Source organism: Somniosus microcephalus, chromosome 33 (assembly GCF_052327205.1).
Source record: "Somniosus microcephalus isolate GS21.2 chromosome 33, FLI_Smic_1.0, whole genome shotgun sequence".
In the NCBI taxonomy this organism is placed as follows: Eukaryota; Metazoa; Chordata; class Chondrichthyes; order Squaliformes; family Somniosidae; genus Somniosus; species Somniosus microcephalus.
This window is the reverse complement of record NC_141019.1, coordinates 32,909,739-32,935,511: the sequence shown is the minus strand read 5'-3', so window position 1 is coordinate 32,935,511 and position 25,773 is coordinate 32,909,739. Positions and strand designations below refer to the sequence as shown.

At 49.7% G+C, this 25,773-nt stretch overlaps 1 protein-coding gene and 1 long non-coding RNA gene across 4 annotated transcripts in view; both read left to right on the top strand.

The window, feature by feature from the left end:
* Positions 1-25,773, top strand: part of dnajc14 (DnaJ (Hsp40) homolog, subfamily C, member 14) — a 63,565-nt gene that overhangs the window by 18,610 nt on the left and 19,182 nt on the right. The window lies entirely within an intron of this gene.
* LOC147097120 (uncharacterized) lies at positions 6,495-18,859 on the top strand. Its single transcript, XR_015074490.1, has 3 exons — positions 6,495-11,213; positions 16,230-16,321; positions 17,424-18,859. It is a non-coding gene; the product is annotated as an uncharacterized LOC147097120 (long non-coding RNA).

The following is a 25,773-nucleotide window of genomic DNA, read 5'->3' as shown; positions in this document are numbered from 1 at the left end:
CCTCTGGGTACCAGGCCCAGGGAGCTGCTGTTCTTTAATGAACAGGGATACTGGGGTCAGAGTGCTTTTCAGCCACTTCACCTGGTGATCACTCGCATGCACTTCGAGCAGAGGGTTGCTAGACAATGATAAGGAGCGGGAATCCCCTCACTCACTGAATTCATTTGTAGCATCCAGCTGTGATAAGCTAAATCAGGACAAACCAGACTGAACCAGGTCTATATGGTTCATTGTCAGATTTTGCAGTATATTTACCTACTTAACTATTGGAATAGGGGTTGGATAGTGCGTGATCAAAATAATGTTATTCAACCAGATAATCTGTATCATCCATCTAGCTATCTATTTGAAACACTTGGTTTCCTAATGTTCCATGAGCTTAATATTCTTCATTTGTTACTGCACCATCTGAGAGAACATAAGAACATAAGAAATAGGAGCAGGAGTAGGCCAATCGGCCCCTCGAGCCTGCTCCGCCATTCAATAAGATCATGGCTGATCTGATCCTAACCGCCAATCTACTATCACAGAACACAGAAGGATTGCTCAATTTACCCAGTGCTTGGTTAGGAATGTGCTCCTGCCCCACATACAACAACAACAACCTGCATGTATGTGGTGCCTTTAACGCAGAAAAATCTCCCACGGCGTCTCAGAGGCATGCGGCAAAATGGCCACTGAGCCAGAGAGTGTCTGCTCTCGCACTCTGCACAGTAGGGTAACGGCAGCGCTGGATTTGAACTTCTCTGTGTCACTTTAAGTTCTCAGTCTTGGCTCTGTTGCTGAGCGGAAGGCAGTGGTGCTCAAGACATTACTCTGGACCCCAGTGACTGACTCTCTGGGCACTAGTGGCTGGAGCCTGAAAGACAGCACTGAAAGTGATTGTCACCGCCCACTTCATTGGCAGTGATGGGGCATTACCACTCTCCCAAATCACAAAACCAGCAGCCACCATTGTAGTGGAGTAAGCGGTAAATCAGACAATTGAAACCAATGTTCAGTGTTGAGGACTGACGTGCCTCATTTATGTGTAGGCAAAATGCATTCATGCACAAAACCAATATACTGCATGTCTAACAGCACTGCATGCTGCGTTCTGCACTGAATTGCAACGTAATGGCCCAGAATTTACTGGAGTGGGGCATCTCGCGATGGGCCCCATTTGTTCGATTTTTTTCCCCTCACCCTTCAGCTTACATTTTTTGCGCCGCAAATTGCTGGAAGTACGAGCTGATAACGGCGCAACGGGACATCTGGGACCTTGGTGAACGACAGGGCCAACAGTCTTATCGGCTTAACTAATGAGATTTAAGGACTGAGAAAGGAACAGGAATGGCGGAGAAGGAAATCGGGTGAATTAGAGTCAAATCAGGTACAGAAAGAGAAAAGAGAGGGAAAGAAAGAGTGGATTAAGAGAGAGGAACAAAATAGAAAGGAAAAGTAAGGGAAAAAAATGACATTTACTGTAAATTTCAAATTTTAAAAACCTCTAGGAGCAATTTACTACCTGCAGGAGTGAGAATCCACAATTTCAATTGTTCCCTTTCTGGGCCGGAGAGGTTACGTGGCACTGCAGGAACATAAATCTCGTATTAAAAGGGTCCTTGCTTCAAGTACCAGCGCTAACTTTCTGCGGCGAGTTTAATTTGTTTTAACAGCGCAAATGCAGCAATTTCTTGAAACAGATCGACGGCGAGCTGTCGTTTTCGCGAGGCTAACGGCAGAGCGGCGCAAATCGTCAGGCAACTTGTGGAGATTCGCAACTCGCGGGGTATCTCCCTCGCCGCAAGTTGCTGGGTCATTTACACGCTAATAACGGTGAACGCAACGGTCATTTATTATTTTAAGTGCAAAATAAGATGAGCAGCTTTCTCTTCCTCCTCCCCCCTCACTTTCTGACTTTCCTGTTTTGGAGTTTTGATGTTGTACTCTTGCTTATTCTGTTATTGCAGCTAATTTGAGGATATTCCTGCTATGGTTCGTTATCTGGCTGTAACAAAGCATTTCTCAATTAAAAAAATAACCCTCTTCCTGTCGGCATTCTACCCATGGGCTATCGGGACTTTGTAAAGCACGCACTCTTCTGGACTCTCGCGCTAAAATTTGAAAGATGGTAAAGATGGAGAATTTCCAATGGGAAAATTCTGCAAAAAGTCAAGCTAATGCAACATCTTGTCCATATTATAAACCTGCAGTCTAATTGCGGGGTTCAGAGCAGGCCACCTGAATGCTGAGATTAGATTGCAGCTTTGAGATTGCTGACAGGTCTTTCCCACCCTGCGGCAGTGTGGCTGAGGTCTGGGGTACAGCTGTGTGGCGAATGCACTGCCTCCTTTCACTGCTGGCAACCAGCTTTTTGTAAAATCTGTTTTCCAGTTCTTGTGTAGCTGATTTAAAAAGAATTGCTCATCTGAACAGTGATAACCAGGTTGACCTGAGCAGAGTTGTGTTTGTGGTGTTCGGATTTCCCCTCCCTCTCTCCTTTTGGTGCTGTTGTTTGTGGCGATTGCTTAACTCTTCGATTCTGGGTGGAGACCATCATCGAGAGAAGCCTGGGGCAGGTCACATGGTTGCCCTCTAAATACATATTGTGCATGGCACAAAAGAAGTCGTAAATCCCTTTTCTAAAATTGCTTTGTAAAAAGAATGTTTCTGAAGTCAGAGGGGGAAGGGTTTCCAGTTGATTACAGGGAAATGGGATGTACAGTGTATATTACAAGTGGCTAATTATGATCCCGTTCTTTTCAGAACACAGCACTGGGTGTGGTAGGCTGTTGTATTCACTTGGTCCGGTCCTGATCTTTAGAAAGCTGCCAATGTTGCCCCAACAACAGGCAGGTCCTGTTCCACAAAACACTGATTGTGTAACTTTGAAAGCGAAACAAACACACACTTTTTTAGTCTAGTGTTGGTGTCGAGGCAACTGACTTTACATGATGGCTGACACATATAATTTAGCCTCTAGCAGTTGGCTCCACTTGTGTCTCAGCAGTGCACTTGTACAAAATAACCCAGTGAACATTTATAGAGCAATTCACCACCGTACTATAGAGGTTCAAGACTAGAAATTTATGTTCCACTTCAGGGCTAAAGATAAGGTGGCTGGTCTTGTGCACGGGTCACGTTCTCCCACGGCTGGCTGACTGACCTCCCAACACAACAGTTTTACCAGCTGCAGCACCATACATTCCTGCCTGCTGCCCCGCACTGCTGCTCCAGTGTTAGGATATCATTTTGCCTTCTGACTCCCAATTTCATTTCAGTCTTAATACTGCTGATTTAAAATCAGACACTGTCCAGCGGGGTAGGTACAGAGAGAGGGGATTTAAAATCAGACACAGTCCAGCGGGGTAGGTACAGGGAGAGGGGATTTAAAATCAGACACTGTCCAGCGGGGTAGGTACAGGGAGAGGGGATTTAAAATCAGACACAGTCCAGCGGGGTAGGTACAGAGAGAGGGGATTTAAAATCAGACACAGTCCAGCGGGGTAGGTACAGAGAGAGGGGATTTAAAATCAGACACAGTGCAGCGGGGTAGGTACAGGGAGAGGGGATTTAAAATCAGACACTGTCCAGCGGGGTAGGTACAGAGAGAGGGGATTTAAAATCAGACACAGTCCAGCGGGGTAGGTACAGAGAGAGGGGATTTAAAATCAGACACAGTGCAGCGGGGTAGGTACAGGGAGAGGGGATTTAAAATCAGACACTGTCCAGCGGGGTAGGTACAGAGAGAGGGGATTTAAAATCAGACACAGTCCAGCGGGGTAGGTACAGAGAGAGGGGATTTAAAATCAGACACAGTCCAGCAGGGTAGGTACAGAGAGAGGGGATTTAAAATCAGACACAGTCCAGCGGGGTAGGTACAGGGAGAGGGGATTTAAAATCAGACACAGTCCAGCGGGGTAGGTACAGGGAGAGGGGATTTAAAATCAGACACAGTCCAGTGGGGTAGGTACAGAGAGAGGGGATTTAAAATCAGACACAGTCCAGCGGGGTAGGTACAGAGAGAGGGGATTTAAAATCAGACACTGTCCAGCGGGGTAGGTACAGGGAGAGGGGATTTAAAATCAGACACTGTCCAGCGGGGTAGGTACAGGGAGAGGGGATTTAAAATCAGACACTGTCCAGCGGGGTAGGTACAGGGAATGGGGATTTAAAATCAGACACAGTCCAGCGAGGTAGGTACAGAGAGAGGGGATTTAAAATCAGACACTGTCCAGCGGGGTAGGTACAGGGAGAGGGGATTTAAAATCAGACACTGTCCAGCGGGGTAGGTACAGGGAGAGGGGATTTAAAATCAGACACTGTCCAGCGGGGTAGGTGCAGAGAGAAGGGATTTAAAATCAGACACAGTCCAGCGGGGTAGGTACAGAGAGAGGGGATTTAAAATCAGACACTGTCCAGCGGGGTAGGTACAGAGAGAAGGGATTTAAAATCAGACACAGTCCAGCAGGGTAGGTACAGGGAGAGGGGATTTAAAATCAGACACAGTCCAGCGGGGTAGGTACAGGGAGAGGGGATTTAAAATCAGACACTGTCCAGCGGGGTAGGTACAGAGAGAGGGGATTTAAAATCAGACACTGTCCAGCGGGGTAGGTACAGGGAGAGGGGATTTAAAATCAGACACAGTCCAGCAGGGTAGGTACAGAGAGAGGGGATTTAAAATCAGACACTGTCCAGCGGGGTAGGTACAGGGAGAGGGGATTTAAAATCAGAGACTGTCCAGCGGGGTAGGTACAGAGAGAGGGGATTTAAAATCAGACACTGTCCAGCGGGGTAGGTACAGGGAGAGGGGATTTAAAATCAGACACTGTCCAGCGGGGTAGGTACAGAGAGAGGAGATTTAAAATCAGACACAGTCCAGCGGGGTAGGTACAGGGAGAGGGGATTTAAAATCAGACACAGTCCAGCGGGGTAGGTACAGGGAGAGGGGATTTAAAATCAGACACAGTTCAGCGGGATAGGTACGGGGAGAGGGGATTTAAAATCAGACACTGTCCAGCGGGGTAGGTACAGGGAGAGGGGATTTAAAATCAGACACTGTCCAGCGGGGTAGGTACAGAGAGAGGGGATTTAAAAATCAGACACTGTCCAGCGGGGTAGGTACAGGGAGAGGGGATTTAAAATCAGACACAGTCCAGCGGGGTAGGTACAGGGAGAGGGGATTTAATATCAGACACAGTCCAGCAGGGTAGGTACAGGGAGAAGGGATTTAAAATCAGACACAGTTCAGCGGGATAGGTACAGGGAGAGGGGATTTAAAATCAGACACTGTCCAGCGGGGTAGGTACAGGGAGAGGGGATTTAAAATCCGACACTGTCCAGCGGGGTAGGTACAGAGAGAGGGGATTTAAAATCAGACACTGTCCAGCGGGGTAGGTACAGGGAGAGGGGATTTAAAATCAGACACTGTCCAGCGGGGTAGGTACAGAGAGAGGGGATTTAAAATCAGACACTGTCCAGCGGGGTAGGTACAGGGAGAGGGGATTTAAAATCAGACACTCTCCAGCGAGGTAGGTACAGGGAGAGGGGATTTAAAATCAGACACTGTCCACCGGGGTAGGTACAGAGAGAGGGGATTTAAAATCAGACACTGTCCAGCGGGGTAGGTACAGGGAGAGGGGATTTAAAATCAGACACAGTCCAGCGAGGTAGGTACAGAGAGAAGGGATTTAAAATCAGACACAGTCCAGCAGGGTAGGTACAGGGAGAGGGGATTTAAAATCAGACACTGTCCAGCGGGGTAGGTACAGGGAGAGGGGATTTAAAATCAGACACTGTCCAGCGGGGTAGGTACAGAGAGAGGGGATTTAAAATCAGACACTGTCCAGCGGGGTAGGTACAGAGAGAGGGGATTTAAAATCAGACACTGTCCAGCGAGGTAGGTACAGAGAGAGGGGATTTAAAATCAGACACTGTCCACCGGGGTAGGTACAGAGAGAGGGGATTTAAAATCAGACACAGTCCAGCGGGGTAGGTACAGAGAGAGGGGATTTAAAATCAGACACAGTCCAGCGGGGTAGGTACAGAGAGAGGGGATTTAAAATCAGACACTGTCCAGCGGGGTAGGTACAGAGAGAGGGGATTTAAAATCAGACACAGTCCAGCAGGGTAGGTACAGGGAGAGGGGATTTAAAATCAGACACAGTCCAGTGGGGTAGGTACAGGGAGAGGGGATTTAAAATCAGACACTGTCCAGCGGGGTAGGTACAGGGAGAGGGGATTTAAAATCAGACACTGTCCAGCGGGGTAGGTACAGAGAGAGGGGATTTAAAATCAGACACAGTCCAGCAGGGTAGGTACAGGGAGAGGGGATTTAAAATCAGACACAATCCAGCGGGGTAGGTACAGGGAGAGGGGATTTAAAATCAGACACTGTCCAGCGGGGTAGGTACAGGGAGAGGGGATTTAAAATCAGACACTGTCCAGCGGGGTAGGTACAGAGAGAAGGGATTTAAAATCAGACACAGTCCAGCAGGGTAGGTACAGAGAGAGGGGATTTAAAATCAGACACTGTCCAGCGGGGTAGGTACAGAGAGAAGGGATTTAAAATCAGACACAGTCCAGCAGGGTAGGTACAGAGAGAGGGGATTTAAAATCAGACACAGTCCAGCGGGATAGGTACAGAGAGAAGGGATTTAAAATCAGACAGTCCAGCGGGGTAGGTACAGAGAGAGGGGATTTAAAATCAGACACTGTCCAGCGGGGTAGGTACAGGGAGAGGGGATTTAAAATCAGACACAGTCCAGCAGGGTAGGTACAGGGAGAGGGGATTTAAAATCAGACACAGTCCAGCGGGGTAGGTACAGGGAGAGGGGATTTAAAATCAGACACTGTCCAGCGGGGTAGGTACAGGGAGAGGGGATTTAAAATCAGACACTGTCCAGCGGGGTAGGTACAGGGAGAGGGCATTTAAAATCAGACACTGTCCAGCGGGGTAGGTACAGAGAGAAGGGATTTAAAATCAGACACAGTCCAGCAGGGTAGGTACAGAGAGAGGGGATTTAAAATCAGACACTGTCCAGCGGGGTAGGTACAGGGAGAGGGGATTTAAAATCCGACACTGTCCAGCGGGGTAGGTACAGAGAGAGGGGATTTAAAATCAGACACTGTCCAGCGGGGTAGGTACAGAGAGAAGGGATTTAAAATCAGACACTGTCCAGCGGGGTAGGTACAGAGAGAGGGGATTTAAAATCAGACACTGTCCAGCGGGGTAGGTACAGAGAGAGGGGATTTAAAATCAGACACTGTCCAGCGGGGTAGGTACAGGGAGAGGGGATTTAAAATCAGACACAGTCCAGCGGGGTAGGTACAGAGAGAGGGGATTTAAAATCAGACACTGTCCAGCGGGGTAGGTACAGGGAGAGGGGATTTAAAATCAGACACTGTCCACCGGGGTAGGTACAGAGAGAGGGGATTTAAAATCAGACACTGTCCAGCGGGGTAGGTACAGAGAGAAGGGATTTAAAATCAGACACAGTCCAGCAGGGTAGGTACAGAGAGAGGGGATTTAAAATCAGACACAGTCCAGCGGGATCGGTACAGAGAGAAGGGATTTAAAATCAGACAGTCCAGCGGGGTAGGTACAGAGAGAGGGGATTTAAAATCCGACACTGTCCAGCGGGGTAGGTACAGGGAATGGGGATTTAAAATCCGACACTGTCCAGCGGGGTAGGTACAGGGAGAGGGGATTTAAAATCAGACACTGTCCAGCGGGGTAGGTACAGGGAGAAGGGATTTAAAATCAGACACTGTCCAGCGGGGTAGGTACAGGGAGAGGGGATTTAAAATCAGACACTGTCCAGCGGGGTAGGTACAGGGAGAGGGGATTTAAAATCAGACACTGTCCAGCGGGGTAGGTACAGGGAGAGGGGATTTAAAATCAGACACTGTCCAGCGGGGTAGGTACAGAGAGAAGGGATTTAAAATCAGACACAGTCCAGCGGGGTAGGTACAGAGAGAGGGGATTTAAAATCAGACACTGTCCAGCGGGGTAGGTACAGGGAGAGGGGATTTAAAATCAGACACTGTCCAGCGGGGTAGGTGCAGGGAGAGGGGATTTAAAATCAGACACTGTCCAGCGGGGTAGGTACAGAGAGAGGGGATTTAAAATCAGACACTGTCCAGCGGGGTAGGTACAGAGAGAGGGGATTTAAAATCAGACACAGTCCAGCAGGGTAGGTACAGAGAGAGGGGATTTAAAATCAGACACTGTCCAGCGGGGTAGGTACAGAGAGAGGGGATTTAAAATCAGACACAGTCCAGCAGGGTTGGTACAGAGAGAGGGGATTTAAAATCAGACACTGTCCAGCGGGGTAGGTACAGAGAGAGGGGATTTAAAATCAGACACAGTCCAGCAGGGTAGGTACAGGGAGAGGGGATTTAAAATCAGACACAGTCCAGCGGGGTAGGTACAGAGAGAGGGGATTTAAAATCAGACACAGTCCAGCAGGGTAGGTACAGGGAGAGGGGATTTAAAATCAGACACTGTCCAGCGGGGTAGGTACAGAGAGAGGGGATTTAAAATCAGACACTGTCCAGCGGGGTAGGTACAGAGAGAGGGGATTTAAAATCAGACACTGTCCAGCGGGGTAGGTACAGGGAGAGGGGATTTAAAATCAGACACTGTCCAGCGGGGTAGGTACAGGGAGAGGGGATTTAAAATCAGACACTGTCCAGCGGGGTAGGTACAGAGAGAGGAGATTTAAAATCAGACACTGTCCAGCGGGGTAGGTACAGGGAGAGGGGATTTAAAATCAGACACTGTCCAGCGGGGTAGGTACAGGGAGAGGGGATTTAAAATCAGACACTGTCCAGCGGGGTAGGTACAGGGAGAGGGGATTTAAAATCAGACACTGTCCAGCGGGGTAGGTACAGAGAGAGGGGATTTAAAATCAGACACTGTCCAGCGGGGTAGGTACAGGGAGAGGGGATTTAAAATCAGACACTGTCCAGCGGGGTAGGTACAGAGAGAGGGGATTTAAAATCAGACACTGTCCAGCGGGGTAGGTACAGAGAGAGGGGATTTAAAATCAGACACTGTCCAGCGGGGTAGGTACAGGGAGAGGGGATTTAAAATCAGACACAGTCCAGCGGGGTAGGTACAGAGAGAGGGGATTTAAAATCAGACACAGTCCAGCGAGGTAGGTACAGAGAGAAGGGATTTAAAATCAGACACAGTCCAGCAGGGTAGGTACAGGGAGAGGGGATTTAAAATCAGACACTGTCCAGCGGGGTAGGTACAGGGAGAGGGGATTTAAAATCAGACACTGTCCAGCGGGGTAGGTACAGAGAGAGGGGATTTAAAATCAGACACTGTCCAGCGGGGTAGGTACAGAGAGAGGGGATTTAAAATCAGACACTGTCCAGCGAGGTAGGTACAGAGAGAGGGGATTTAAAATCAGACACTGTCCACCGGGGTAGGTACAGAGAGAGGGGATTTAAAATCAGACACAGTCCAGCGGGGTAGGTACAGAGAGAGGGGATTTAAAATCAGACACAGTCCAGCGGGGTAGGTACAGAGAGAGGGGATTTAAAATCAGACACTGTCCAGCGGGGTAGGTACAGAGAGAGGGGATTTAAAATCAGACACAGTCCAGCAGGGTAGGTACAGGGAGAGGGGATTTAAAATCAGACACAGTCCAGTGGGGTAGGTACAGGGAGAGGGGATTTAAAATCAGACACTGTCCAGCGGGGTAGGTACAGGGAGAGGGGATTTAAAATCAGACACTGTCCAGCGGGGTAGGTACAGAGAGAGGGGATTTAAAATCAGACACAGTCCAGCAGGGTAGGTACAGGGAGAGGGGATTTAAAATCAGACACAATCCAGCGGGGTAGGTACAGGGAGAGGGGATTTAAAATCAGACACTGTCCAGCGGGGTAGGTACAGGGAGAGGGGATTTAAAATCAGACACTGTCCAGCGGGGTAGGGACAGGGAGAGGGGATTTAAAATCAGACACTGTCCAGCGGGGTAGGTACAGAGAGAAGGGATTTAAAATCAGACACAGTCCAGCAGGGTAGGTACAGAGAGAGGGGATTTAAAATCAGACACAGTCCAGCGGGATAGGTACAGAGAGAAGGGATTTAAAATCAGACAGTCCAGCGGGGTAGGTACAGAGAGAGGGGATTTAAAATCAGACACTGTCCAGCGGGGTAGGTACAGGGAGAGGGGATTTAAAATCAGACACAGTCCAGCAGGGTAGGTACAGGGAGAGGGGATTTAAAATCAGACACAGTCCAGCGGGGTAGGTACAGGGAGAGGGGATTTAAAATCAGACACTGTCCAGCGGGGTAGGTACAGGGAGAGGGGATTTAAAATCAGACACTGTCCAGCGGGGTAGGTACAGGGAGAGGGCATTTAAAATCAGACACTGTCCAGCGGGGTAGGTACAGAGAGAAGGGATTTAAAATCAGACACAGTCCAGCAGGGTAGGTACAGAGAGAGGGGATTTAAAATCAGACACTGTCCAGCGGGGTAGGTACAGGGAGAGGGGATTTAAAATCCGACACTGTCCAGCGGGGTAGGTACAGAGAGAGGGGATTTAAAATCAGACACTGTCCAGCGGGGTAGGTACAGAGAGAAGGGATTTAAAATCAGACACTGTCCAGCGGGGTAGGTACAGAGAGAGGGGATTTAAAATCAGACACTGTCCAGCGGGGTAGGTACAGAGAGAGGGGATTTAAAATCAGACACTGTCCAGCGGGGTAGGTACAGGGAGAGGGGATTTAAAATCAGACACAGTCCAGCGGGGTAGGTACAGAGAGAGGGGATTTAAAATCAGACACTGTCCAGCGGGGTAGGTACAGGGAGAGGGGATTTAAAATCAGACACTGTCCACCGGGGTAGGTACAGAGAGAGGGGATTTAAAATCAGACACTGTCCAGCGGGGTAGGTACAGAGAGAAGGGATTTAAAATCAGACACAGTCCAGCAGGGTAGGTACAGAGAGAGGGGATTTAAAATCAGACACAGTCCAGCGGGATCGGTACAGAGAGAAGGGATTTAAAATCAGACAGTCCAGCGGGGTAGGTACAGAGAGAGGGGATTTAAAATCCGACACTGTCCAGCGGGGTAGGTACAGGGAATGGGGATTTAAAATCCGACACTGTCCAGCGGGGTAGGTACAGGGAGAGGGGATTTAAAATCAGACACTGTCCAGCGGGGTAGGTACAGGGAGAAGGGATTTAAAATCAGACACTGTCCAGCGGGGTAGGTACAGGGAGAGGGGATTTAAAATCAGACACTGTCCAGCGGGGTAGGTACAGGGAGAGGGGATTTAAAATCAGACACTGTCCAGCGGGGTAGGTACAGGGAGAGGGGATTTAAAATCAGACACTGTCCAGCGGGGTAGGTACAGAGAGAAGGGATTTAAAATCAGACACAGTCCAGCGGGGTAGGTACAGAGAGAGGGGATTTAAAATCAGACACTGTCCAGCGGGGTAGGTACAGGGAGAGGGGATTTAAAATCAGACACTGTCCAGCGGGGTAGGTGCAGGGAGAGGGGATTTAAAATCAGACACTGTCCAGCGGGGTAGGTACAGAGAGAGGGGATTTAAAATCAGACACTGTCCAGCGGGGTAGGTACAGAGAGAGGGGATTTAAAATCAGACACAGTCCAGCAGGGTAGGTACAGAGAGAGGGGATTTAAAATCAGACACTGTCCAGCGGGGTAGGTACAGAGAGAGGGGATTTAAAATCAGACACAGTCCAGCAGGGTTGGTACAGAGAGAGGGGATTTAAAATCAGACACTGTCCAGCGGGGTAGGTACAGAGAGAGGGGATTTAAAATCAGACACAGTCCAGCAGGGTAGGTACAGGGAGAGGGGATTTAAAATCAGACACAGTCCAGCGGGGTAGGTACAGAGAGAGGGGATTTAAAATCAGACACAGTCCAGCAGGGTAGGTACAGGGAGAGGGGATTTAAAATCAGACACTGTCCAGCGGGGTAGGTACAGAGAGAGGGGATTTAAAATCAGACACTGTCCAGCGGGGTAGGTACAGAGAGAGGGGATTTAAAATCAGACACTGTCCAGCGGGGTAGGTACAGGGAGAGGGGATTTAAAATCAGACACTGTCCAGCGGGGTAGGTACAGGGAGAGGGGATTTAAAATCAGACACTGTCCAGCGGGGTAGGTACAGAGAGAGGAGATTTAAAATCAGACACTGTTCAGCGGGGTAGGTACAGGGAGAGGGGATTTAAAATCAGACACTGTCCAGCGGGGTAGGTACAGGGAGAGGGGATTTAAAATCAGACACTGTCCAGCGGGGTAGGTACAGGGAGAGGGGATTTAAAATCAGACACTGTCCAGCGGGGTAGGTACAGAGAGAGGGGATTTAAAATCAGACACTGTCCAGCGGGGTAGGTACAGGGAGAGGGGATTTAAAATCAGACACTGTCCAGCGGGGTAGGTACAGAGAGAGGGGATTTAAAATCAGACACTGTCCAGCGGGGTAGGTACAGAGAGAGGGGATTTAAAATCAGACACTGTCCAGCGGGGTAGGTACAGAGAGAGGAGATTAAAAATCAGACACAGTCCAGCGGGGTAGGTACAGGGAGAGGGGATTTAAAATCAGACACAGTCCAGCGGGGTAGGTACAGGGAGAGGGGATTTAAAATCAGACACAGTCCAGCGGGGTAGGTACAGGGAGAGGAGATTTAAAATCAGACACTGTCCAGCGGGGTAGGTACAGAGAGAAGGGATTTAAAATCAGACACAGTCCAGCGGGTTAGGTACAGAGAGAGGGGATTTAAAATCAGACACTGTCCAGCGGGGTAGGTACAGAGAGAGGGGATTTAAAATCAGACACTGTCCAGCGGGGTAGGTACAGAGAGAGGGGATTTAAAATCAGACACAGTCCAGCGGGGTAGGTACAGAGAGAGGGGATTTAAAATCAGACACTGTCCAGCGGGGTAGGTACAGAGAGAGGGGATTTAAAATCAGACACTGTCCAGCAGGGTAGGTACAGGGAGAGGGGATTTAAAATCAGACACTGTCCAGCGGGGTAGGTACAGAGAGAAGGGATTTAAAATCAGACACAGTCCAGCGGGGTAGGTACAGAGAGAGGGGATTTAAAATCAGACACTGTCCAGCGGGGTAGGTACAGAGAGAGGGGATTTAAAATCAGACACTGTCCAGCGGGGTAGGTACAGAGAGAGGGGATTTAAAATCAGACACTGTCCAGCGGGGTAGGTACAGGGAGAGGGGATTTAAAATCAGACACAGTCCAGCGGGGTAGGTACAGGGAGAGGGGATTTAAAATCAGACACTGTCCAGCGGGGTAGGTACAGGGAGAGGGGATTTAAAATCAGACACAGTCCAGCGGGGTAGGTACAGAGAGAGGGGATTTAAAATCAGACACAGTCCAGCGGGGTAGGTACAGGGAGAAGGGATTTAAAATCAGACACAGTCCAGCGGGGTAGGTACAGGGAGAGGGGATTTAAAATCAGACACTGTCCAGCGGGGTAGGTACAGAGAGAGGGGATTTAAAATCAGACACTGTCCAGCGGGGTAGGTACAGAGAGAGGGGATTTAAAATCAGACACTGTCCAGCGGGGTAGGTACAGAGAGAGGGGATTTAAAATCAGACACTGTCCAGCGGGGTAGGTACAGGGAGAGGGGATTTAAAATCAGACACTGTCCAGCGGGGTAGGTACAGAGAGAGGGGATTTAAAATCAGACACAGTCCAGCGGGGTAGGTACAGGGAGAAGGGATTTAAAATCAGACACAGTCCAGCGGGGTAGGTACAGGGAGAGGGGATTTAAAATCAGACACTGTCCAGCGGGGTAGGTACAGAGAGAGGGGATTTAAAATCAGACACTGTCCAGCGGGGTAGGTGCAGAGAGAGGGGATTTAAAATCAGACACTGTCCAGCGGGGTAGGTACAGAGAGAGGGGATTTAAAATCAGACACTGTCCAGCGGGGTAGGTACAGGGAGAGGGGATTTAAAATCAGACACTGTCCAGCGGGGTAGGTACAGAGAGAAGGGATTTAAAATCAGACACAGTCCAGCGGGGTAGGTACAGAGAGAGGGGATTTAAAATCAGACACAGTCCAGCGGGGTAGGTACAGGGAGAGGAGATTTAAAATCAGACACTGTCCAGCGGGGTAGGTACAGAGAGAAGGGATTTAAAATCAGACACAGTCCAGCGGGTTAGGTACAGAGAGAGGGGATTTAAAATCAGACACTGTCCAGCGGGGTAGGTACAGAGAGAGGGGATTTAAAATCAGACACTGTCCAGCGGGGTAGGTACAGAGAGAGGGGATTTAAAATCAGACACAGTCCAGCGGGGTAGGTACAGAGAGAGGGGATTTAAAATCAGACACTGTCCAGCGGGGTAGGTACAGAGAGAGGGGATTTAAAATCAGACACTGTCCAGCAGGGTAGGTACAGGGAGAGGGGATTTAAAATCAGACACTGTCCAGCGGGGTAGGTACAGAGAGAAGGGATTTAAAATCAGACACAGTCCAGCGGGGTAGGTACAGAGAGAGGGGATTTAAAATCAGACACTGTCCAGCGGGGTAGGTACAGAGAGAGGGGATTTAAAATCAGACACTGTCCAGCGGGGTAGGTACAGAGAGAGGGGATTTAAAATCAGACACTGTCCAGCGGGGTAGGTACAGGGAGAGGGGATTTAAAATCAGACACAGTCCAGCGGGGTAGGTACAGGGAGAGGGGATTTAAAATCAGACACTGTCCAGCGGGGTAGGTACAGGGAGAGGGGATTTAAAATCAGACACAGTCCAGCGGGGTAGGTACAGAGAGAGGGGATTTAAAATCAGACACTGTCCAGCCGGGTAGGTACAGGGAGAGGGGATTTAAAATCAGACACAGTCCAGCGGGGTAGGTACAGGGAGAGGGGATTTAAAATCAGACACAGTCCAGCGGCGTAGGTACAGAGAGAGGGGATTTAAAATCAGACACAGTCCAGCGGGGTAGGTACAGGGAGAGGGGATTTAAAATCAGACACAGTCCAGCGGGGTAGGTACAGGGAGAGGGGATTTAAAATCAGACACTGTCCAGCGGGGTAGGTACAGAGAGAGGGGATTTAAAATCAGACACTGTCCAGCGGGGTAGGTACAGAGAGAGAGGATTTAAAATCAGACACTGTCCAGCGGGGTAGGTACAGGGAGAGGGGATTTAAAATCAGACACTGTCCAGCGGGGTAGGTACAGAGAGAGGGGATTTAAAATCAGACACAGTCCAGCGAGGTAGGTACAGAGAGAAGGGATTTAAAATCAGACACAGTCCAGCAGGGTAGGTACAGGGAGAGGGGATTTAAAATCAGACACTGTCCAGCGGGGTAGGTACAGGGAGAGGGGATTTAAAATCAGACACTGTCCAGCGGGGTAGGTAGAGAGAGAGGGGATTTAAAATCAGACACTGTCCAGCGGGGTAGGTACAGAGAGAGGGGATTTAAAATCAGACACTGTCCAGCGGGGTAGGTACAGAGAGAGGGGATTTAAAATCAGACACAGTCCAGCAGGGTAGGTACAGGGAGAGGGGATTTAAAATCAGACACAGTCCAGCGGGGTAGGTACAGAGAGAGAGGATTTAAAATCAGACACAGTCCAGCGGGGTAGGTACAGGGAGAGGGGATTTAAAATCAGACACAGTCCAGCGGGGTAGGTACAGAGAGAGGGGATTTAAAATCAGACACAGTCCAGCGGGGTAGGTACAGAGAGAGGGGATTTAAAATCAGACACTGTCCAGCGGGGTAGGTACAGAGAAAGGGGATTTAAAATCAGACACAGTCCAGCAGGGTAGGTACAGGGAGAGGGGATTTAAAATCAGACACAGTCCAGCGGGGTAGGTACAGAGAGAGAGGATTTAAAATCAGACACAGTCCAGCAGGGTAGGTACAGAGAGAGAGGGGATTTAAAATCAGACACAGTCCAGCGGGGTAGGTACAGGGAGAGGGGATTTAAAATCAGACACAGTCCAGCGGGGTAGGTACAGAGAGAGGGGATTTAAAATCAGACACTGTCCAGCGGGGTAGGTACAGGGAGAGGGGATTTAAAATCAGACACAGTCCAGCGAGGTAGGTACAGAGAGAGGGGATTTAAAATCAGACACTGTCCAGCGGGGTAGGTACAGGGAGAGGGGATTTAAAATCAGACACAGTCCAGCGGGGTAGGTACAGAGAGAGGGGATTTAAAATCAGACACTGTCCAGCGGGGTAGGTACAGAGAGAGGGGATTTAAAATCAGACACTGTCCAGCAGGGTAGGTACAGGGAATGGGGATTTAAAATCAGACACTGTCCAGCGGGGTAGGTACAGAGAGAGGGGATTTAAAATCAGACACTGTCCAGCAGGGTAGGTACAGGGAATGGGGATTTAAAATCAGACACAGTCCAGCGGGGTAGGTACAGGGAATGGGGATTTAAAATCAGACACTGTCCAGCGGGGTAGGTACAGGGAGAGGGGATTTAAAATCAGACACAGTCCAGCGGGGTAGGTACAGGGAGAGGGGATTTAAAATCAGACAGTCCAGCGAGGTAGGTACAGAGAGAGGGGATTTAAAATCAGACACAGTCCAGCGGGGTAGGTACAGGGAGAGGGGATTTAAAATCAGACACAGTCCAGCGAGGTAGGTACAGAGAGAGGGGATTTAAAATCAGACACAGTCCAGCGGGGTAGGTACAGGGAGAAGGGATTTAAAATCAGACACAGTCCAGCAGGGTAGGTACAGGGAGAGGGGATTTAAAATCAGACACAGTCCAGCGGGGTAGGTACAGAGAGAGGGGATTTAAAATCAGACACTGTCCAGCGGGGTAGGTACAGGGAGAGGGGATTTAAAATCAGACACTGTCCAGCGGGGTAGGTACAGGGAGAGGGGATTTAAAATCAGACACTGTCCAGCGGGGTAGGTACAGGGAGAGGGGATTTAAAATCAGACACTGTCCAGCGGGGTAGGTACAGGGAGAGAGGATTTAAAATCAGACACTGTCCAGCGGGGTAGGTACAGAGAGAGGGGATTTAAAATCAGACACTGTCCAGCGGGGTAGGTACAGAGAGAGGGGATTTAAAATCAGACACTGTCCAGCGGGGTAGGTACAGGGAGAGGGGATTTAAAATCAGACACTGTCCAGCGGGGTAGGTACAGAGAGAGGGGATTTAAAATCAGACACAGTCCAGCGGGGTAGGTACAGGGAGAGGGGATTTAAAATCAGACACAGTCCAGCGGGGTAGGTACAGAGAGAGGGGATTTAAAATCAGACACTGTCCAGCGGGGTAGGTACAGGGAGAGGGGATTTAAAATCAGACACTGTCCAGCGGGGTAGGTACAGGGAGAGGGGATTTAAAATCAGACACTGTCCAGCGGGGTAGGTACAGGGAGAGGGGATTTAAAATCAGACACAGTCCAGCGGGGTAGGTACAGGGAGAGGGGATTTAAAATCAGACACAGTCCAGCGGGGTAGGTACAGAGAGAGGAGATTTAAAATCAGACACTGTCCAGCGGGGTAGGTACAGAGAGAGGGGATTTAAAATCAGACACTGTCCAGCGGGGTAGGTACAGAGAGAGGAGATTTAAAATCAGACACAGTCCAGCGGGGTAGGTACAGGGAGAGGGGATTTAAAATCAGACACTGTCCAGCGGGGTAGGTACAGAGAGAGGGGATTTAAAATCAGACACTGTCCAGCGGGGTAGGTACAGGGAGAGGGGATTTAAAATCAGACACAGTCCAGTGGGGTAGGTACAGAGAGAGGGGATTTAAAATCAGACACTGTCCAGCGGGGTAGGTACAGAGAGAGGAGATTTAAAATCAGACACTGTCCAGCAGGGTAGGTACAGGGAATGGGGATTTAAAATCAGACACAGTCCAGCGGGGTAGGTACAGGGAATGGGGATTTAAAATCAGACACTGTCCAGCGGGGTAGGTACAGGGAGAGGGGATTTAAAATCAGACACAGTCCAGCGGGGTAGGTACAGGGAGAGGGGATTTAAAATCAGACACAGTCCAGCGAGGTAGGTACAGAGAGAGGGGATTTAAAATCAGACACTGTCCAGCGGGGTAGGTACAGAGAGAGGGGATTTAAAATCAGACACTGTCCAGCAGGGTAGGTACAGGGAATGGGGATTTAAAATCAGACACTGTCCAGCGGGGTAGGTACAGAGAGAGGGGATTTAAAATCAGACACTGTCCAGCAGGGTAGGTACAGGGAATGGGGATTTAAAATCAGACACAGTCCAGCGGGGTAGGTACAGGGAATGGGGATTTAAAATCAGACACTGTCCAGCGGGGTAGGTACAGGGAGAGGGGATTTAAAATCAGACACAGTCCAGCGGGGTAGGTACAGGGAGAGGGGATTTAAAATCAGACACAGTCCAGCGAGGTAGGTACAGAGAGAGGGGATTTAAAATCAGACACAGTCCAGCGGGGTAGGTACAGGGAGAGGGGATTTAAAATCAGACACAGTCCAGCGAGGTAGGTACAGAGAGAGGGGATTTAAAATCAGACACAGTCCAGCGGGGTAGGTACAGGGAGAAGGGATTTAAAATCAGACACAGTCCAGCAGGGTAGGTACAGGGAGAGGGGATTTAAAATCAGACACAGTCCAGCGGGGTAGGTACAGAGAGAGGGGATTTAAAATCAGACACTGTCCAGCGGGGTAGGTACAGGGAGAGGGGATTTAAAATCAGACACTGTCCAGCGGGGTAGGTACAGGGAGAGGGGATTTAAAATCAGACACTGTCCAGCGGGGTAGGTACAGGGAGAGGGGATTTAAAATCAGACACTGTCCAGCGGGGTTGGTACAGGGAGAGGGGATTTAAAATCAGACACTGTCCAGCGGGGTAGGTACAGAGAGAAGGGATTTAAAATCAGACACAGTCCAGCGGGGTAGGTACAGGGAGAGGGGATTTAAAATCAGACACAGTCCAGCGGGGTAGGTACAGAGAGAGGGGATTTAAAATCAGACACTGTCCAGCGGGGTAGGTACAGAGAGAGGGGATTTAAAATCAGACACAGTCCAGCGGGGTAGGTACAGAGAGAAGGGATTTAAAATCAGACACAGTCCAGCGGGGTAGGTACAGAGAGAGGGGATTTAAAATCAGACACTGTCCAGCGGGGTAGGTACAGAGAGAGGGGATTTAAAATCAGACACAGTCCAGCAGGGTAGGTACAGGGAGAGGGGATTTAAAATCAGACACTGTCCAGCGGGGTAGGTACAGAGAGAGGGGATTTAAAATCAGACAGAGTCCAGCGGGGTAGGTACAGAGAGAGGGGATTTAAAATCAGACACAGTCCAGCAGGGTAGGTACAGGGAGAGGGGATTTAAAATCAGACACTGTCCAGCGGGGTAGGTACAGGGAGAGGGGATTTAAAATCAGACACAGTCCAGCAGGGTAGGTACAGGGAGAGGGGATTTAAAATCAGACACAGTCCAGCGGGGTAGGTACAGGGAGAGGGGATTTAAAATCAGACACTGTCCAGCGGGGTAGGTACAGGGAGAGGGGATTTAAAATGAGACACTGTCCAGCGGGGTAGGTACAGAGAGAGGGGATTTAAAATCAGACACTGTCCAGCGGGGTAGGTACAGGGAGAGGGGATTTAAAATCAGACACTGTCCAGCGGGGTAGGTACAGGGAGAGGGGATTTAAAATCAGACACTGTCCAGCGGGGTAGGTACAGAGAGAGGGGATTTAAAATCAGACACAGTCCAGCAGGGTAGGTACAGAGAGAGGGGATTTAAAATCAGACACTGTCCAGCGGGGTAGGTACAGGGAGAGGGGATTTAAAATCAGACACTGTCCAGCGGGGTAGGTACAGAGAGAGGGGATTTAAAATCGGACACTGTCCAGCGGGGTAGGTACAGGGAGAGGGGATTTAAAATCAGACACTGTCCAGCGGGGTAGGTACAGGGAGAGGGGATTTAAAATCAGACACTGTCCAGCGGGGTAGGTACAGGGAGAGGGGATTTAAAATCAGACACTGTCCAGCGGGGTAGGTACAGAGAGAGGGGATTTAAAATCCGACACTGTCCAGCGGGGTAGGTACAGGGAGAGGGGATTTAAAATCAGACACTGTCCAGCGGGGTAGGTACAGGGAGAGGGGATTTAAAATCAGACACAGTCCAGCGGGGTAGGTACAGAGAGAGGGGATTTAAAATCAGACATTGTCCAGCGGGGTAGGTACAGGGAGAGGGGATTTAAAATCAGACACTGTCCAGCGGGGTAGGTACAGAGAGAGGGGATTTAAAATCAGACACTGTCCAGCGGGGTAGGTACAGAGAGAGGGGATTTAAAATCAGACACTGTCCAGCGGGGTAGGTACAGAGAGAGGGGATTTAAAATCAGACACAGTCCAGCGGGGTAGGTACAGAGAGAGGGGATTTAAAATCAGACACTGTCCACTGGGGTAGGTACAGAGAGAGGGGATTTAAAATCAGACACTGTCCAGCGGGGTAGGTACAGAGAGAGGGGATTTAAAATCAGACACTGTCCAGCGGGGTAGGTACAGGGAGAGGGGATTTAAAATCAGACATTGTCCAGCGGGGTAGGTACAGGGAGAGGGGATTTAAAATCAGACACTGTCCAGCGGGGTAGGTACAGGGAGAGGGGATTTAAAATCAGACACTGTCCAGCGGGGTAGGTACAGGGAGAGGGGATTTAAAATCAGACACTGTCCAGCGGGGTAGGTACAGAGAGAAGGGATTTAAAATCAGACACAGTCCAGCGGGGTAGGTACAGAGAGAGGGGATTTAAAATCAGACACTGTCCAGCGGGGTAGGTGCAGAGAAAGGGGATTTAAAATCAGACACTGTCCAGCGGGGTAGGTACAGGGAGAGGGGATTTAAAATCAGACACAGTCCAGCAGGGTAGGTACAGAGAGAGGGGATTTAAAATCAGACACTGTCCAGCGGGGTAGGTACAGGGAGAGGGGATTTAAAATCAGACACTGTCCAGCGGGGTAGGTACAGAGAGAGGGGATTTAAAATCAGACACTGTCCAGCGGGGTAGGTACAGGGAGAGGGGATTTAAAATCAGACACTGTCCAGCGGGGTAGGTACAGAGAGAGGAGATTTAAAATCAGACACAGTCCAGCGGGGTAGGTACAGGGAGAGGGGATTTAAAATCAGACACAGTCCAGCGGGGTAGGTACAGGGAGAGGGGATTTAAAATCAGACACAGTCCAGCGGGGTAGGTACAGGGAGAGGGGATTTAATATCAGACACAGTCCAGCAGGGTAGGTACAGGGAGAAGGGATTTAAAATCAGACACAGTTCAGCGGGATAGGTACAGGGAGAGGGGATTTAAAATCAGACACTGTCCAGCGGGGTAGGTACAGGGAGAGGGGATTTAAAATCCGACACTGTCCAGCGGGGTAGGTACAGAGAGAGGGGATTTAAAATCAGACACTGTCCAGCGGGGTAGGTACAGAGAGAGAGGATTTAAAATCAGACACTGTCCAGCGGGGTAGGTACAGAGAGAGGGGATTTAAAATCAGACACAGTCCAGCGGGGTAGGTGCGGAGAGAGGGGATTTAAAATCAGACACTGTCCAGCAGGGTAGGTACAGGGAGAGGGGATTTAAAATCAGACACTGTCCAGCGGGGTAGGTACAGGGAGAGGGGATTTAAAATCAGACACTCTCCAGCAGGGTAGGTACAGAGAGAGGGGATTTAAAATCAGACACTGTCCAGCGGGGTAGGTACAGAGAGAGGGGATTTAAAAATCAGACACTGTCCAGCGGGGTAGGTACAGGGAGAAGGGATTTAAAATCAGACACTGTCCAGCGGGGTAGGTACAGGGAGAGGGGATTTAAAATCAGACACTGTCCAGCGGGGTAGGTACAGGGAATGGGGATTTAAAATCAGACACAGTCCAGCGAGGTAGGTACAGAGAGAGGGGATTTAAAATCAGACACTGTCCAGCGGGGTAGGTAAAGGGAGAGGGGATTTAAAATCAGACACTGTCCAGCGGGGTAGGTACAGGGAGAGGGGATTTAAAATCAGACACTGTCCAGCGGGGTAGGTGCAGAGAGAAGGGATTTAAAATCAGACACAGTCCAGCGGGGTAGGTACAGAGAGAGGGGATTTAAAATCAGACACTGTCCAGCGGGGTAGGTACAGAGAGAAGGGATTTAAAATCAGACACAGTCCAGCAGGGTAGGTACAGAGAGAGGAGATTTAAAATCAGACACAGTCCAGCGGGGTAGGTACAGGGAGAGGGGATTTAAAATCAGACACAGTCCAGCGGGGTAGGTACAGGGAGAGGGGATTTAAAATCAGACACTGTCCAGCGGGGTAGGTACAGAGAGAGGGGATTTAAAAATCAGACACTGTCCAGCGGGGTAGGTACAGGGAGAGGGGATTTAAAATCAGACACAGTCCAGCGGGGTAGGTACAGGGAGAGGGGATTTAATATCAGACACAGTCCAGCAGGGTAGGTACAGGGAGAAGGGATTTAAAATCAGACACAGTTCAGCGGGATAGGTACAGGGAGAGGGGATTTAAAATCAGACACTGTCCAGCGGGGTAGGTACAGGGAGAGGGGATTTAAAATCCGACACTGTCCAGCGGGGTAGGTACAGAGAGAGGGGATTTAAAATCAGACACTGTCCAGCGGGGTAGGTACAGGGAGAGGGGATTTAAAATCAGACACTGTCCAGCGGGGTAGGTACAGAGAGAGGGGATTTAAAATCAGACACTGTCCAGCGGGGTAGGTACAGGGAGAGGGGATTTAAAATCAGACACTCTCCAGCGAGGTAGGTACAGGGAGAGGGGATTTAAAATCAGACACTGTCCACCGGGGTAGGTACAGAGAGAGGGGATTTAAAATCAGACACTGTCCAGCGGGGTAGGTACAGGGAGAGGGGATTTAAAATCCGACACTGTCCAGCGGGGTAGGTACAGAGAGAGGGGATTTAAAATCAGACACTGTCCAGCGGGGTAGGTACAGGGAGAGGGGATTTAAAATCAGACACTGTCCAGCGGGGTAGGTACAGAGAGAGGGGATTTAAAATCAGACACAGTCCAGCGAGGTAGGTACAGAGAGAAGGGATTTAAAATCAGACACAGTCCAGCAGGGTAGGTACAGGGAGAGGGGATTTAAAATCAGACACTGTCCAGCGGGGTAGGTACAGGGAGAGGGGATTTAAAATCAGACACTGTCCAGCGGGGTAGGTACAGAGAGAGGGGATTTAAAATCAGACACTGTCCAGCGGGGTAGGTACAGAGAGAGGGGATTTAAAATCAGACACTGTCCACCGGGGTAGGTACAGAGAGAGGCGATTTAAAATCAGACACAGTCCAGCGGGGTAGGTACAGAGAGAGGGGATTTAAAATCAGACACTGTCCAGCGGGGTAGGTACAGAGAGAGGGGATTTAAAATCAGACACAGTCCAGCAGGGTAGGTACAGGGAGAGGGGATTTAAAATCAGACACAGTCCAGCGGGGTAGGTACAGGGAGAGGGGATTTAAAATCAGACACTGTCCAGCGGGGTAGGTACAGGGAGAGGGGATTTAAAATCAGACACTGTCCAGCGGGGTAGGTACAGAGAGAGGGGATTTAAAATCAGACACAGTCCAGCAGGGTAGGTACAGGGAGAGGGGATTTAAAATCAGACACAATCCAGCGGGGTAGGTACAGGGAGAGGGGATTTAAAATCAGACACTGTCCAGCGGGGTAGGTACAGGGAGAGGGGATTTAAAATCAGACACTGTCCAGCGGGGTAGGTACAGGGAGAGGGGATTTAAAATCAGACACTGTCCAGCGGGGTAGGTACAGAGAGAAGGGATTTAAAATCAGACACAGTCCAGCAGGGTAGGTACAGAGAGAGGGGATTTAAAATCAGACACTGTCCAGCGGGGTAGGTACAGAGAGAAGGGATTTAAAATCAGACACAGTCCAGCAGGGTAGGTACAGAGAGAGGGGATTTAAAATCAGACACAGTCCAGCGGGATAGGTACAGAGAGAAGGGATTTAAAATCAGACACTGTCCAGCGGGGTAGGTACAGAGAGAGGGGATTTAAAATCAGACACTGTCCAGCGGGGTAGGTACAGAGAGAGGGGATTTAAAATCAGACACTGTCCAGCGGGGTAGGTACAGGGAGAGGGGATTTAAAATCAGACACAGTCCAGCGGGGTAGGTACAGAGAGAGGGGATTTAAAATCAGACACTGTCCAGCGGGGTAGGTACAGGGAGAGGGGATTTAAAATCAGACACTGTCCACCGGGGTAGGTACAGAGAGAGGGGATTTAAAATCAGACACTGTCCAGCGGGGTAGGTACAGAGAGAAGGGATTTAAAATCAGACACAGTCCAGCAGGGTAGGTACAGAGAGAGGGGATTTAAAATCAGACACAGTCCAGCGGGATCGGTACAGAGAGAAGGGATTTAAAATCAGACAGTCCAGCGGGGTAGGTACAGAGAGAGGGGATTTAAAATCCGACACTGTCCAGCGGGGTAGGTACAGGGAATGGGGATTTAAAATCCGACACTGTCCAGCGGGGTAGGTACAGGGAGAAGGGATTTAAAATCAGACACAGTCCAGCAGGGTAGGTACAGAGAGAGGGGATTTAAAATCAGACACTGTCCAGCGGGGTAGGTACAGGGAGAGGGGATTTAAAATCAGACACAGTCCAGCAGGGTAGGTACAGAGAGAGGGGATTTAAAATCAGACACAGTCCAGCGGGGTAGGTACAGAGAGAGGGGATTTAAAATCAGACACTGTCCAGCGGGGTAGGTACAGAGAGAGGGGATTTAAAATCAGACACAGTCCAGCGGGGTAAGTACAGAGAGAGGGGATTTAAAATCAGACACTGTCCAGCGGGGTAGGTACAGGGAGAGGGGATTTAAAATCAGACACTGTCCAGCGGGGTAGGTACAGGGAGAGGGGATTTAAAATCAGACACTGTCCAGCGGGGTAGGTACAGGGAGAAGGGATTTAAAATCAGACACTGTCCAGCGGGGTAGGTACAGGGAGAGGGGATTTAAAATCCGACACTGTCCAGCGGGGTAGGTACAGAGAGAGGGGATTTAAAATCAGACACTGTCCAGCGGGGTAGGTACAGAGAGAAGGGATTTAAAATCAGACACTGTCCAGCGGGGTAGGTACAGAGAGAGGGGATTTAAAATCAGACACTGTCCAGCGGGGTAGGTACAGAGAGAGGGGATTTAAAATCAGACACTGTCCAGCGGGGTAGGTACAGGGAGAGGGGATTTAAAATCAGACACAGTCCAGCGGGGTAGGTACAGAGAGAGGGGATTTAAAATCAGACACTGTCCAGCGGGGTAGGTACAGGGAGAGGGGATTTAAAATCAGACACTGTCCACCGGGGTAGGTACAGAGAGAGGGGATTTAAAATCAGACACTGTCCAGCGGGGTAGGTACAGAGAGAAGGGATTTAAAATCAGACACAGTCCAGCAGGGTAGGTACAGAGAGAGGGGATTTAAAATCAGACACAGTCCAGCGGGATCGGTACAGAGAGAAGGGATTTAAAATCAGACAGTCCAGCGGGGTAGGTACAGAGAGAGGGGATTTAAAATCCGACACTGTCCAGCGGGGTAGGTACAGGGAGAGGGGATTTAAAATCAGACACTGTCCAGCGGGGTAGGTGCAGGGAGAGGGGATTTAAAATCAGACACTGTCCAGCGGGGTAGGTACAGAGAGAGGGGATTTAAAATCAGACACTGTCCAGCGGGGTAGGTACAGAGAGAGGGGATTTAAAATCAGACACAGTCCAGCAGGGTAGGTACAGAGAGAGGGGATTTAAAATCAGACACTGTCCAGCGGGGTAGGTACAGAGAGAGGGGATTTAAAATCA